This window comes from Macrotis lagotis, chromosome 1 (genome assembly GCF_037893015.1).
Source record: "Macrotis lagotis isolate mMagLag1 chromosome 1, bilby.v1.9.chrom.fasta, whole genome shotgun sequence".
Classification (NCBI taxonomy): Eukaryota; Metazoa; Chordata; class Mammalia; order Peramelemorphia; family Peramelidae; genus Macrotis; species Macrotis lagotis.
In genome coordinates, this window is record NC_133658.1 from 300693569 (window position 1) to 300707271 (window position 13703).

General features: G+C 37.5%; 1 pseudogene; it reads left to right on the forward strand.

The window, feature by feature from the left end:
- The window catches only part of LOC141505449 (liver carboxylesterase 1-like), a 36273-nt pseudogene that overhangs the window by 12489 nt on the left and 10081 nt on the right, over positions 1-13703 (forward strand).

Sequence of the window (13703 nt, forward strand, 5' to 3'; positions counted from 1 at the left end):
CTCAAGTTTGGATTTCCTAATTTCAAGGCTGGCCCTCTAGTCATACTACAACAGGCCCTGCTGTCTCCATTTTAACTATATTTTTTTTGGTACCAAGGTGCCAAACCTCAGTTTTTATGTAAGTAAAGAAGTATTGTGCCCTAGCTATCAGTCCTGATCCTAAATCATAATCTCTGTTTCTTTTTCCCCTCAGATTCTTTCTCCTTTGGCCAGGAATCTCTTTCACCCAGCCATTTCTGAGAGTGGAGTTGCCCTTATGGAATGCCTTTTCAGTTCTAACATTAAATCAACAGCTGAGGTTGGTTTCTGGCATTATATGATTTTCCAAAAACATGATTCCATCCACAGAATTTTGAATTTTAAGGACTATTAGAAATAATTTGGGATGCCCTCTCATTTTACAGAGGTAAAAATGTAATCCCTGCATAATGAAGTGACATCTAATTCACTCCAGAATGTTTAACTACTTTTTTAAATTAGCAAAAATCATTTTTTTTCTTCCAATTCACTTCTCTACTAGAAAAGAAAAAAAGCTTGTAACAAATACTCACAGTTTAGCAAAAAGTCCCAGAATGAATAATTTAAAAAAAAAGTTTGTCTTCCATTGCATATTAATCCATCATGTCTCTCTCAGGAGATAGTCATCATTCTTCAACATCAGGTCTTTGGAATCATGATTGTTTATTTTTTTTATCTGTGTTCTTAAATCCTTCAGAATTGTTTATCTCTAAAATTCCATTGTATTGTACAGATTGTTCTCCTGATTCATCTCATTTTATTTTTTTAGTTGATACAAGTCTTCCCAGATTTCTCTGAAAGCATTCTTTATTATACATCAATATCCTTCTCCTACAGCTTTTCTAGCTTTTCTAATGTTTCCTTTTTTTGTTAATTTCACCAATCTGATGGATGATCTCAGAGATACTTTCATTTTCATTTTCTCTTTATTGGTGATTTCAGCATTTTACAAAAAATTATTAATTAGTTTGAATTTTTCCCCTTCAGAACCATATTTTCACATTTTTTATAATTTATCAATTGTTGAATGCTATGTATTCTTACAATTTTGAATCAGTTCCTTCTATATTTTAAAAAGACAGTCTTTATCAGAGAAATCTGCTACAAAAATTTTCTCTAGGGCCGCTAGATGGTGTAGTGGATAAAGCACCAGCCCTGGGTTCAAATCCCGTCTCAGACACTTAATAATTACCTAGCTGTGTGGCCTTGGGCAAGCCACTTAACCCCGTTTGCCTTGCAAAAAAAAAACCTAAAAAAAAATTTTCTCTACTCAGTGTCTTCCAATCTTAAAAAATCTTTCAACCTTTAAAAATATATATAATATATAATAGCCATATGATAGGTATATATGTGTGTGTGTGTATGTGTGTATGTGTGTGTGTATGTGTGTGTGTATGCATATACATATATGTAAAAACAAAATCATTTATTTTCTGTGATCCTTGTTTGGTTCTGAATTCTTCCCCTGTTCATTGATCTAAAAAAGACAATGCCCTCCTCATCCTCTAATTTGTTTATGATATGCTCTTTTATACCTAGGTAATAAACCTATTTAAAACTAATCTTGATACATCATTTGATGCATCAAGTTTCTGCTATACTGCTGCTTACTTTTCCTAGTAGTTTTGTCAAAAAGTAAGTCCTTACCCCAGTAGTTGGGGTCTTTGAGTTTATTTAGCAAGAATGATCACCAATCACACAGGAAGAAGTAGGGTCATTTGAGTCTCACTACTCTTGCTTTCATTCTAGAACTTTTACCAATGTACTGTTCACACCTTCAAGAATTTAAGATTGTCACTGTCAAATCTTGTTGCAGAAAGTTGCAGCCTTTGCTGGGTGTAAAACAACTACTTCAGACAGTATGGTTCACTGTCTGCGGCAGAAGACAGAAGAAGGGATCCTGAACACAACTCAAAGGATGGTAGATGACCTTAGAGTCCTGACTTCTTACCCTTCAATGAGATTAATTTTATGTGATTACATTGGTCTCTAGCTCCTCTAGGCAGTTTTCATAGTTTACCATGGATGAGAAACACTGACCTGCAGAATTGCAGATCAGTGACTTGAGAAGGAACATTTATTTTCAGCAGGAACATAATGGTCAATTTTTTGTACTAAGTTTTAAGTGAGACAAAATGTTTTCTTGAACATCACTAGGAAGATGCCTTAGACTGGGCAGGGGTGTGGAGGAAAAGAGGTTGGTGTTTGTGGGAAAGCCAGGAAAGAACTCATCCTTGAATACAGGAATTAAGTATTACATTATTTTTGTTAACCCAATGTTATTTAGTTGTTCTTTGGTCCTGAAGGATACAAGTATTGATAACAATCTCCTTAATAAATTGGAGGAAAGCCCTGGTTTTCCATCTTCCTTTAAACTCTGATTTTCACAAAAGTTCCCCCAACTCACCTTGTTTGATTTGAAAATCACACAAATCATGATATAGTAAAGAATTTTTCAGATTTCATTTCTGATATCCACTCAAAGTCTGGACCCATAGAGCTCTTGATGTCCCTCCTCATCCCATGTGTCAGGATTTTGGGGAAACTATTCTTATAGAGAAGACTCAAAGTGGTGTGTGTGTGTGTGTGTGTGTGTGTGTGTGTGTGTGTGTGTGTGTGTGTGTGCAGATATTGTAGGGGGGGTTAAGAAGGTGTCCCTGGGAAATGTGTTGTTGCTTTATTTTATAACATAGGTCTTTCTCTCAGATTTATCTACCTTTCTTAGTGAGTCCCATCAGACCAAGAGTTAAATTAATGTCCAAATGTATAAACCAATATGCAACCTTAGAATAAATATTTAGTTCTACCCAAGCCCTAGACAAATTGACAATGAGATATACCCAGATAAATAAAGGCAATGTAGTTTGTAGAACAACGAATGATTTCTATAATGCCATAATTTATTCCTTGGTACATGTGAATGCAGTTTGTTAGGGACAAGTAATTAATTTTTGAAAAATCCAGTTGTTCTTCAGATTCAAACCAAAGGTCTTACCTTTCAGAAATAATCACAATGCATAAATTTCAAGATTGGATTAAATTTATTCAAAAATTGAGGACAAAGTGCCCTTTTTACTATTTATAGGCATGCACAATTCTTCTGGCTTTTCTTCCAGAGGTCTAGCTTAAGGAAAGGGAAGAAAGGAGCGCAAAGAGAGCAAAGAGCTCTAGATCTTGAGGTAGCTGCTCCAAGTTGGAATTCTAAGAGATCTTCTGACTCTCTTCATGGATCTCATAAACTGACTTTACTTGGGTGTGAAGATCAGGGATCAGACTCTTATCTTTTTATTTCTGAAGATAATCTTGACAAATATTGGAAAGAACATGGTAAAGCAGTAAGATTAGGACTTTGTAGGAAATTTTTCTCACACATTTTTGTCTGTCTTCATAGGAACTACTCAGAGTGGATTTTCTGGGAGATCTCACACAGGTTAGACCTTTATACTTTCTTAATTATTTGAGTCTTGATTTCTTTAAGCTCCAGTTTAAATGAAGTGTTTTCAGTTCCATACCCTTGAAAAGCAGTCTACCTCATTCTTAATATCCAGGTTAAAATACATATTAACACCTAATGAAAATGCCCTCTTCAGAGGCAGAGGGCATTTTTGTCCTTTTCTTAGCATCCTCAAGGAAACACCTTATCTAGGCTTACAAATTATTTCAAAAGTTTTGAGAGATATTGCCAAGGCTCCAGCAAGGAGGATTATGACCACTAATGTCAACCAACTCTTATATATCCTATAAGGAGAATTCCTGTAACTGCTAGTGGAAGCCATTGCTTTGTACTATTTGTTAAGTAAAAAAAATGAAAGGGGCTGATTGGCTCATTTAAGATTGTAATCTTTTTCCTTCCAATTCTGTAATAATTAACTTTCTCCCTAGGCCCATATCTCCCATCATTATCACTACTAAGTTAAGCCCCATTACAATATTTGTAGAAAATCTAGGCCCACTTTTTTATTCAAATTGTCCCTTAATTCTACCTGCTCTAAGGAATCCTCTTGTGCTAATCAAAAGGGAGCAATAATTTCCCTCCAACTCCACTGTCTCTAAATTTGGACTTCTGATAATTTACAGATTTTTACCCCATCCGAAGAGACCTGAATTTTTATTAAATGTTCCCTCTCTTTACTTAGTGGCCAAATTGAACTGCTTGTGTCTACCTTGCCTTAGTGATATCGTGGTAGTGTAATGAACTCCTGATTGAGTCAGTTTATAGAAAATTATAAGTACTGATTCTATTAGTTGGAAATCACTATACCTTGAGAACCTGATGTCTTCCCTGAGCCTGTTTCCTCATTTCCAAGTGAAATAGATGTAGAAATGCATAGATGAAAATGAAAGGTTTGAAGATACAATTTTCTTAAATTTTGTCTTTATATTCCCCATGGCTAACCTACAACAAGTACTTGATTAATATTTATTGAATAAGAGAATTAGACTAAATTATCTTTTAGGTCTCATATCTCTAGGAATTGAAGAGTCAATAATGCATTTCAAACTTACTTTCCTTATCTGTAAAATTGGAGTTATTGCATGGTTATGAGAGCCAAATGAGATAATGGGTATTAGTATGGGAAAATTCTGTACATATGTATAGTTTTATTCATATAATCAAAGGATTTAAGAATTAGGAGGACCAAAAGTAAAAAGAGAAAGACCAGGCTCCTCCTTATCAGAGGAGAGGCCATAATATAACTTTTAGATATATTGCAGTAGAGATTTTTTTTCACATTATGAGTTCCATTCTACAATTGCTGAGAGCAATTTCCAACCCCAAAATCTGCATTTTTTTCTTTGTAATCTACATACATTGCTCCTGGTTCCATGTACTTTGTTCAGTCAAAGAAAACAAATCCAATCTCTGCTTTCCATGATAGCTGGCACATTGCTATCCCAATCCCTCTGAATCTTTGGTCCTCAGGCTAAAGATTTGCATCTTCTTCAACAAATTTTTTATGACATGAAATCAAAGACCTTCACCATGCTAGTTGCTCTCCTTTTCAAGCACTGTTTACATTTCCTCTACATACTTTTGAAAAACATCTCCATTGGGAGGAGAGTATCCTATCTCACTTCAGACTTCTCCCGTTTTTCTTAGTCACAAGAATTAGTTCTCTTTCCCCTATTCAGAATTTCATTCATTGTTGTTTTCATTTGTAACCCTATATATTTTATTTTATGCTTTTAAAAATATTCTGAGGAGTCCTTATAACAAAAAAATAAGAACCTCTAGGTTACAGTAATCAGGGAAGGCTCCTTAGAAAATGTAGCACTTGAACATGGTCTCAAAAAGTTGGGGAACATAACCTCATTCAATAACTTACTTTCCTTTTGTGCAACCAGATTAACATCCATAAGGAATTAGTTTTTGTAACCTGATATTTTTCTACACATTTGACCATATTAACTGAATTAACTAGTTTTTCTAATTCATTGTGTTCAAATCAGTTTCAGGACAGGCAAAAGTAACTAATTATCAAATAATTAATTGTTGAGATAAAGATAGTAGCAATGCAAGTCCTTAGGTTTTAGAATAAAGCAACAGGTTCTTGTCCATGCTGGCCTCATCAATAGATGGGGAAGATGTGTCACTCCATAATTCATAAAGAAATTTAAATTCTCATAGGGTTGGGATGAGTAAATGTTTGTAATACTTTTTTTTTCTTTCAGAAAATTACATTTTTACCTACAGTTGTGGATGGAAATTTTTTCAACAAAAGTCCTAAAGAACTCCTTGCTGAAAATCAGTTCAATCAAATCCCTATATCATGGAATTCAACAGTGATGAATTTGGCTAGGTTCTTCCAAATGTGAGAATTTTGTGTTTCTTCTTTCTTCTTATGTTTCTTCTATATATGGAACTAGGAATTCTGACCGATTTAAGAAAAAAATCTTCATTGTGATGGGACCATTCTATAGAATTAACCCTGTCCTTATTTCTCCCTTAGCACAAGGCTGCATTTCCAAGGAATTATTCTAGGCAGTGACCAAGTTATTGAAGATGTAAAGCTGATATTTAAAACTTTCTAATTGAAAGATCAATGATCTTAGAGACCATCTAGTCTAAACACCTCATTTTGCAAATGAAAAAACTAAGTTCCAAAGAAGGAAGGAATTGTTGGACACAAAAGAATTAGTGGCAGATTTAGGATTATAACTCTCTCTTTTTGGGGGTCTGATCCCACAATGCAGTACACAGAACCCTCATGTTCTTTCCAGCTTCCTCTATGTTAAAAATTGGTAGAATGTGTTTAAGGTATTGAGTCTGATAGCTAATTTTACCAATGTGGAGACAATAGTCATAGTGGAAAAAGCATTGATTTGTCATCAAAATCATAGATTTGAACAGTAACTCTGTTACTCACCACTCATGAGACCTTATGCAAGTCATTTCTGTGAATTTCAGCTTTTTTGACCATTAATTGAGTTGGTTGGACCAAAAGATCTCTGAGTTCATTTGTCCCTGAATTTTATAAAAAAAATTATCTTACTCAGATATAAATGATTGATATTCAAGTGTAAATGGTTTGATGTTATTACCTTTCCCAATGTCATTAACAGTATATTAGGAGCACTTGAGGAATGCAGCTTTAATGATAGAATTTCAGTAACTAAAATTGGAGAAACTTGACCATAACTTCCTGCCAAGATGGAGGAGAGAAGACAGGGACTGTGGTAAGGTCTCCTGTTTTCCCCTCAGACATAGTATGAAACAAACTTCTTATCAGAAATGTGATCATAAAACCCAGAAAGAGAAGCTAGGAGAACATCTACTTCAAGTTCTGTCTCCAGGGATTGTAGGTGAGCTGGGGGCAGAGAGCAGAGAGCAAGAGGGGGCAGGGTGAAAGCCAGACTAACCTAAAATCAGCCACATAGGCTTTGACTGTGGGACCTGGGGTCCAAGACTGAGGAGTCTTTGGTAATGGAAGCTGAAGTTGGGGGAGTTCCAGTGGGGCTGTAGGATGATTTCAGCACAGAGAGTTGCAAAGGGCAGCTAGACATCAATTCATTTGACTTGGGGCCATGAGCTCCATACTTTTAGTGAAACCCTCTTTCTAGAACAAACACAGTAATAGCCCCACGCCCCATTCCCCCACCCCAGGCACAGGTGTGAGCAGCAGCAGAGCTATGACACCAATATGGTGCTGTTACCTAAACCAGGAAGAGTCAAAACAGAGAAAGAAAATTATAGCCCTATCTCTCTGATGAATATAGATGCAAAAATCTTAAATAAAATCTTATCAAAGCAATTACAGCAAGTTATCACTAGGATAATACACTATGATCAAGCAGGCTTTATCCCAGGGATTTAATGCAAAAAAAAGTGCAAAAGAAGGTGGCTTAACCCTACCAGATCTAAAATTGTATTATAAAGCATCAGTCATCAAAACTGTCTAGTATTGGCTAAGAAATAGAGTAGTTGATCAGTGGAATAGACTAGGTGCAATAGCAGGAAATGATTATAGCAATCTGCTGTTTGATAAACCCAAAGAGTTCAACTACTGGAATAAAAATGCTCTTGTTGGAAAAAAAAAAACTGTTGAGAAAATTGGAAGTTAGTATGGCAGAAACTTGTATTAGACCAACACCTCACACCCTATATCAAGATAAGACCCAAATGGATACAGGATTTAGACATAAAAACAATATTATAAGCAAACTAGAAGATCAAGGAGTAGTTTACCTGTCAGATCTATGGAAAGGGAAGCAGTTTATAACCAAGGAAAAGATGAAGAATATCATTAAAAACAAACTAGATAATTTTGATTACATTAAATTAAAAAGCTTTTGTACAGACAAAACCACTGTAACCAAGATCAAAAGAAATGTAGTAAACTGGGAAATAATTTTTACAACTAGTTTTTCTGACAAAAGACTCATTTCTAAAATATACAGAGAACTGAGTAAAATTTAAAAAAAAAAGCCATTCCCCAGTTGACAAATGGTCAAAGGATATGTAAAAGCAATTTACAGATGAGGAAATCAAAGCAATCCATAGTCATATGAAAAATTGCTCTAAATCACTACTTATTAAAGAAATGCAAATTAAAATATCCCTGAGTTATCACCTCACACCTCTCAGGCTGGTCAATATGACCAGAAAGGACAATGATCAATGCTGGAAGGGATGTGGGAAATGTGGGACACTAATACATTGTTGGTGGAACTGTGAACTCATCCAACTTTTCTGGAGAGCAGTTTGGAATTGTGCCCAGAGGGCAACAAAAAATGTGTATACCCTCTGATTCAGCAATGCCACCACTGGGTCTATACCCTGAAGAGATAATGAAAAAGGGTGAAATTAATACTTGTATAAAAATATTTATAGCAGCTCTGTCTGTGTGGTGGCAAAAAATTGAAATTAAGTGAATGTCCTTCAATTGGGGAATGGTTTAACAAACTGTGGCATATGTATGTGATAGAACACTATTGTGCTATTAGTAACCAGGAGTGATGGGAATTCAGGGAAGCATGGAAGGATCTGCATGAACCACTGCTGAGCAAAATGAGCAGAACCAGAAGAACATTGTACATCCTAACAGTAACATGGGGGTGATGATCAACCTTAATGGGCTTGCTCATTCCATCAGTGCAACAATCAGGCACAATTTTGAGGTATCTGCAATGGAGAATAACATTTGTATCCAGAGAAAGAATTGTGGAGTTTGAACAAAGACCAAAGACTATTACCGTTAATTTAAAAATAAACACACAACCCATTATCTTATTATGTAATCTTGCTATCTCTTATATTTTATTTCTTTTCTTCTTAAGGATATGATTTCTCTCTCATGACATTCAACTTAGATCAATGTATACCATGGAAACAATGTAAAGGCTAACAGACTTGCCTTCTGTGGGGGTTGGGGTGAGGGAAGTGAGATTAGGGGGAAAATTGAAAAATTCAAAAGTAAATCAAACTTTGGGGCGCCTAGGTGGTACAGTGGATAGAGCACCAGCCCTTGAGTCAGGAATACCTGAGCTCAAATCCAGCCTAGACACTTAATAATTACCTAGCTGTGTGGTCTTGGGCAAGCCATTCAACCCCACTGCCTTACAAAAACCTTAAAAAGAAAAAAAAGTAAATAAAATTTTTTTAAAAAATTGGAGAGGGGGGCGGAGCCAAGATGGCAACAAGAGAGTCTTAGGAGCTCTCTGATAAAATTCATCAGGTAAGGACTCTAACTAAACTTTCCAGAGACAGAACCCACAAAGGGACCCAGTGAGGCAGTTCTCCTACTCAAGGTAACCTGGAAAAGAGCAGAAAGGCTCTGCTCCCCAGGATCGGAGAGGCAGCCCATCAAAGGGGTGGCCCGCCAGAGCGAAAGAACTTCAGCCTCCCGGAGGCAGCCCCAGGGCACTGGGAGTCACAGCTCACAGCAGCGGGGGAGTCTCCTGAGCTGCACCCCGAGGAGCACCGAGCACAAAATGGGGAAACAGTGGGAGACCTCTGCCAGAGTGAGTACGTGGAGCCCAGCCCTCGGGGCACACAGTGAGCAGCTTGGTCTTTCCCCCAGACCAGGAAACAGAAGCAGGCTGAGTGGGTAAGCAGGAGCCCCCAGGGCATGAGCCCATTGAGCTGAGGGAGGGGAGTGAAGAGAGACTGCAGAGCTCTGTCCTCAGCCCCAGGAACAGGACTCTGGGGCTCTGACCACATTCAGATCCTGATCCCTGATCGCAGTCTAGGCCCCCCCCATAGAACAGCAGCCCCCCTCCCCCCACCTCAGCCCCGTGGCAGAGGGAGGTGCTTATGGTCATTCACAGACCAGGAGGGGGAACAGAGCCTCACACACTGAGACCCTTGTGGGAGTGTCCCAAAAGCTCAGGAAGCACCCCAAACCAGGCCCAGGCTGGGAAAATGAGCAAGCAGAGAAACAAAAGGAAGACTATTGAGAAATATTTTGCAAATGAGCCCAAGAAGGATCAAAATACTCAGTCTGAATGAGGAAGCACAACCTCCTGCATCTAAAGACTCCAAGAAAAACAGAAATTGGGCTCAGGCTATGATAGAGCTCAAAAAACACTTTGAAAATCAAATGAGAGAGTTGGAAGAAAAACTGGGAAAAGAAAGGAGAGAGATGCAGGAAAAACATGAAAATGAAGTCAGTAGCTTAGTCAAGGAAATCCAAACAAATGCTGAAGAAAATAACATGCTAAAAACCAGCTTAGGTCAAATGGATAAAACAGTTCAAAAAGTTATTGAGGAGAAGAATGCCTTAAAAAGCAAAATTGGCCAGATGGAAAAAGAGATAAGAAAACTCTCTGAGGAGAACAAATCCTTCAGACAAAGAATAGAATTCAGGGAGATTGATGAATTTACCAGAAATCAGGAATCAATACTTCCAAATCAAAAAAATGAAAAATTAGAAGAAAATGTGAAATATCTCATTGAAAAAACAACTGATATGGAAAAAAGACTTAGGAAAAATAATTTTAAATTTATTGGAATACCTGAAAGTCATGACCAGGAAAAGAGCCTTGACATCATTTTCCAAGAATTACTACAGGAAAATTGCCCTGATATTCTAGAAGCAGAGGGCAAAATAGAAATGGAGAGAATCCACCGATCCCCCCGAGAAAGAGATCCCAAAAAACCAACCCCTAGGAATATTATAGCCAAGTTCCAGAACTCCCAAGTCAAAGCAAAATATTATAAGCAGCCAGAAGGACACAGTTCAAATATCGTGGAGCTGCAGTCAGGATCACACAGGACTTAGCAGCAACTACATTGGAAGCTCATAGGGCTTGGAATACAATATGCCAGAAGGCAAAAGAGCTTAGAATGCAGCCAAGAATGAACTACCCAGCAAGGCTGAATGTCCTCTTCCAGGGAAAAAGATGGACTTTCAATGAACCAGGGAAATTTCAAAGGTTCCTTTTGGAATGGCCAGAACTGAACAGAAAGTTTGATCTTCAGATATAGGACTCAGGTGAAGCATGGAGATTGGAGGAGAGGGGGGAAATATGAGGAACTTAATGAGGATGAACTGCATGTATTCCTGCATAGAAAAATGACACTGATATTACTCATGTGAACCTTCTCACTTAATAGAGCAGGTAGAGGGAGCATTTATAGTTGAAGTACAGGAGAAAGCTGAATTTGAAGATAAAATATGGTGTAAAAATGGAGTCAATAGAAAAAAAGGGAAATGTAATGGGAGAAAGAAAAAGGAGAGGGGGGAATAGTCCAAGATATTTCACATAAAGGTTTTTTTTATTAGAATGAGCTATTGCAATGATATGGAAAGGGAGAGGCAAGGGGGAATGAGAGGGAATCTTTGCTCTCATCAGAGGTGGCTAGAAGAGGAAACAGCATATATACTCAATGGGGTATAGATATCTGGAGTAAGAAGGAGGGGGGAACAGGGGGAAGGGGTGGGGATGTGAGTGATGGAGGAAAGGATGGACCATGGGAGGAGAGCAGTCAGATATAACACATTTTCTTTTTTACTTCTTGCAAGGGGCTGGGATTGGATGGCCTGTCCGGGACCATGGGGCCAGGTGGATTCTGGGCCTAAGGGGTGGTATGGGGGCTCAGGGCTTCTTGGCCCCAGGACCAGAGATCTGTCTGCTTAGCCAGTCAACAACCCTACAGCAGAGTCAGAGTGAAAGGAGAGAGAAAATATAGTACATGGTAGTGGAGAAATAAGAAAAGATGGAGTTGCGATCAGCAATGGCAATGGTGGGAAAATATCGAAGTAACTTTTGTGATGGACTTATCATAAAGAATGAGATCCACCCATGACAGAGTTGTTGGTGTTGGAACAAAGAGTCAAGCACATTTTTTGTTATTATTATTTGGGGGAGGGAGCAGGGCAAGTGGGGCTGGGTGGCCTGCCTGGGGCCACATAGCATGGTGATCTTTGGGTGTCTGGAGCCAGATTTGGACCCAGGTGCTCCTGGCTCAAGGGCCAATGCTCTGTCTGCCACCCAGCCACCCCTACTATTATTACTATTTTATTTTATTTTGGTTCTTTTTTTTCTTATTTTGTGTTTTTGCAGGGCAGTGGGGATCGGGTGGCTTGCATGTCACACAGCTGGGTGATTGTTGGGTCTACGGGGCTGGATGTGGGCTCGGGTGCTCATGGCTCCAGGACTGGTGCTTTGGCCATTGCGCCACCTGGCCATACCTAAAATTATTACTATTTTTTTTAATTTTAATTTTTTTCTCTCCCCTTTACTTTATGGCCCAAGCAAGTATATATTCATGGGGGGAGGGGTATTTTGTTTACTCTTAAACAAGAATATTTTATTAATGTAAAAAAAAACATTTGTACAAAATGAGAATAAAAATAAATTAATAAAAAAGAATTGAAAAAAATTTAAAAAATAGGAGAAACTTATATAATTATAGTAAAAATGATACTTGTCACAGACTCTTAAAACTCAGATAACTATGTTAATCATTCAGTGAGTCAATTTAGTGACTACTATGTACTAGAAAGTATGCTAAGCACTGGGAAAACAAAAATAAACAAAAGGCAATCTAATGGGGGAGGCAACCATCAAACATATTTGTGCAAAATATCTATATACAGAAAAAATAAAAAAAGAAAAGTCATTAGAAGTAAGAGTTGAAAAAGTATTCTTCTAGAAGATGAGATTTTATCTGGGACTTTAAGGAAGCCAAGCTAAAGATATGAGGAGGGAGAACATTATAAGCATGGGAGACAACCAGAGAACATGGCCAGAGCCAAGAGATAGAATGTCTTTTTTCCTGGACCAAGAAGGCCAGTGTTACCGCATCAAAAAGTATATGACGGAAAATGAGATGTAAAAAGCATGTGTATGTATCTGAAAAAAGAGGTAGGTTATGAAAGACTTTCAATGCCAAAGTGAGGATTTTGTATTTGATCCTAAATATGATAGGATGCCCCTGAAGTTTATTGAGTCAGGGGTCTGGGGTTGGGTGAGATGGTTGGATTTCTGCTTTAGGAAAAATCAGTTTGACAGATTAATAGAGGATGAATTGGAGTGAGGAGAGTCTTGAGGAAGGCAGACCCACCAACAGGCTATGAGAGTAATCCAGGGCCCAACCAACAATGGTGGTAGTATCTAAGGAGAGAAAGAGGTATTTTTGAGAGATGTTACAAAGATTAAATGGATAGATCCTTGGCAACAACTTGCCTATGGTGGGGGTGGGAGGGTGGAAATAACAAAGAATCAAGAATATATAAACCTTAATCTCTGCAACTACCTATTGGTCAGTCTCTTCTAAACACAGTAGGAATTCTAGCTTTAGTGGATATTTTTTATCAGTTGGATAAAAGTGAGACAACTTATTTTCATAATTAAAAAATAATTCTAGTTTTGTGATTTCTTCGGATATTTTATAGGTTTAATGAATTCATTGATCTAACCCAACTAACCCAACCCAACCCAATCTTATTCCAGTGACAAAGAAAAAATAAGAGTGTTTTCTTTACTTATTTCACATGAAATATTTTCCTTCTTTTGTTAATTGATGTTTTCCATAAATTTTTAATCTTCATTTCATTAAATAAATAATTGGTTATTTATTTATTTTGCAGATCACAGAATATCTTCTATCAGACAAACTGGTCCAAGAAACATCAACAGCTCTATTGTGGAGTTCCCACCCACTTGTTGTAAGGCATCTAAAATCATGGAATATCAGTACTGAGAAGGAACTTAGAATAATAAATCAGCATATGGGTGAG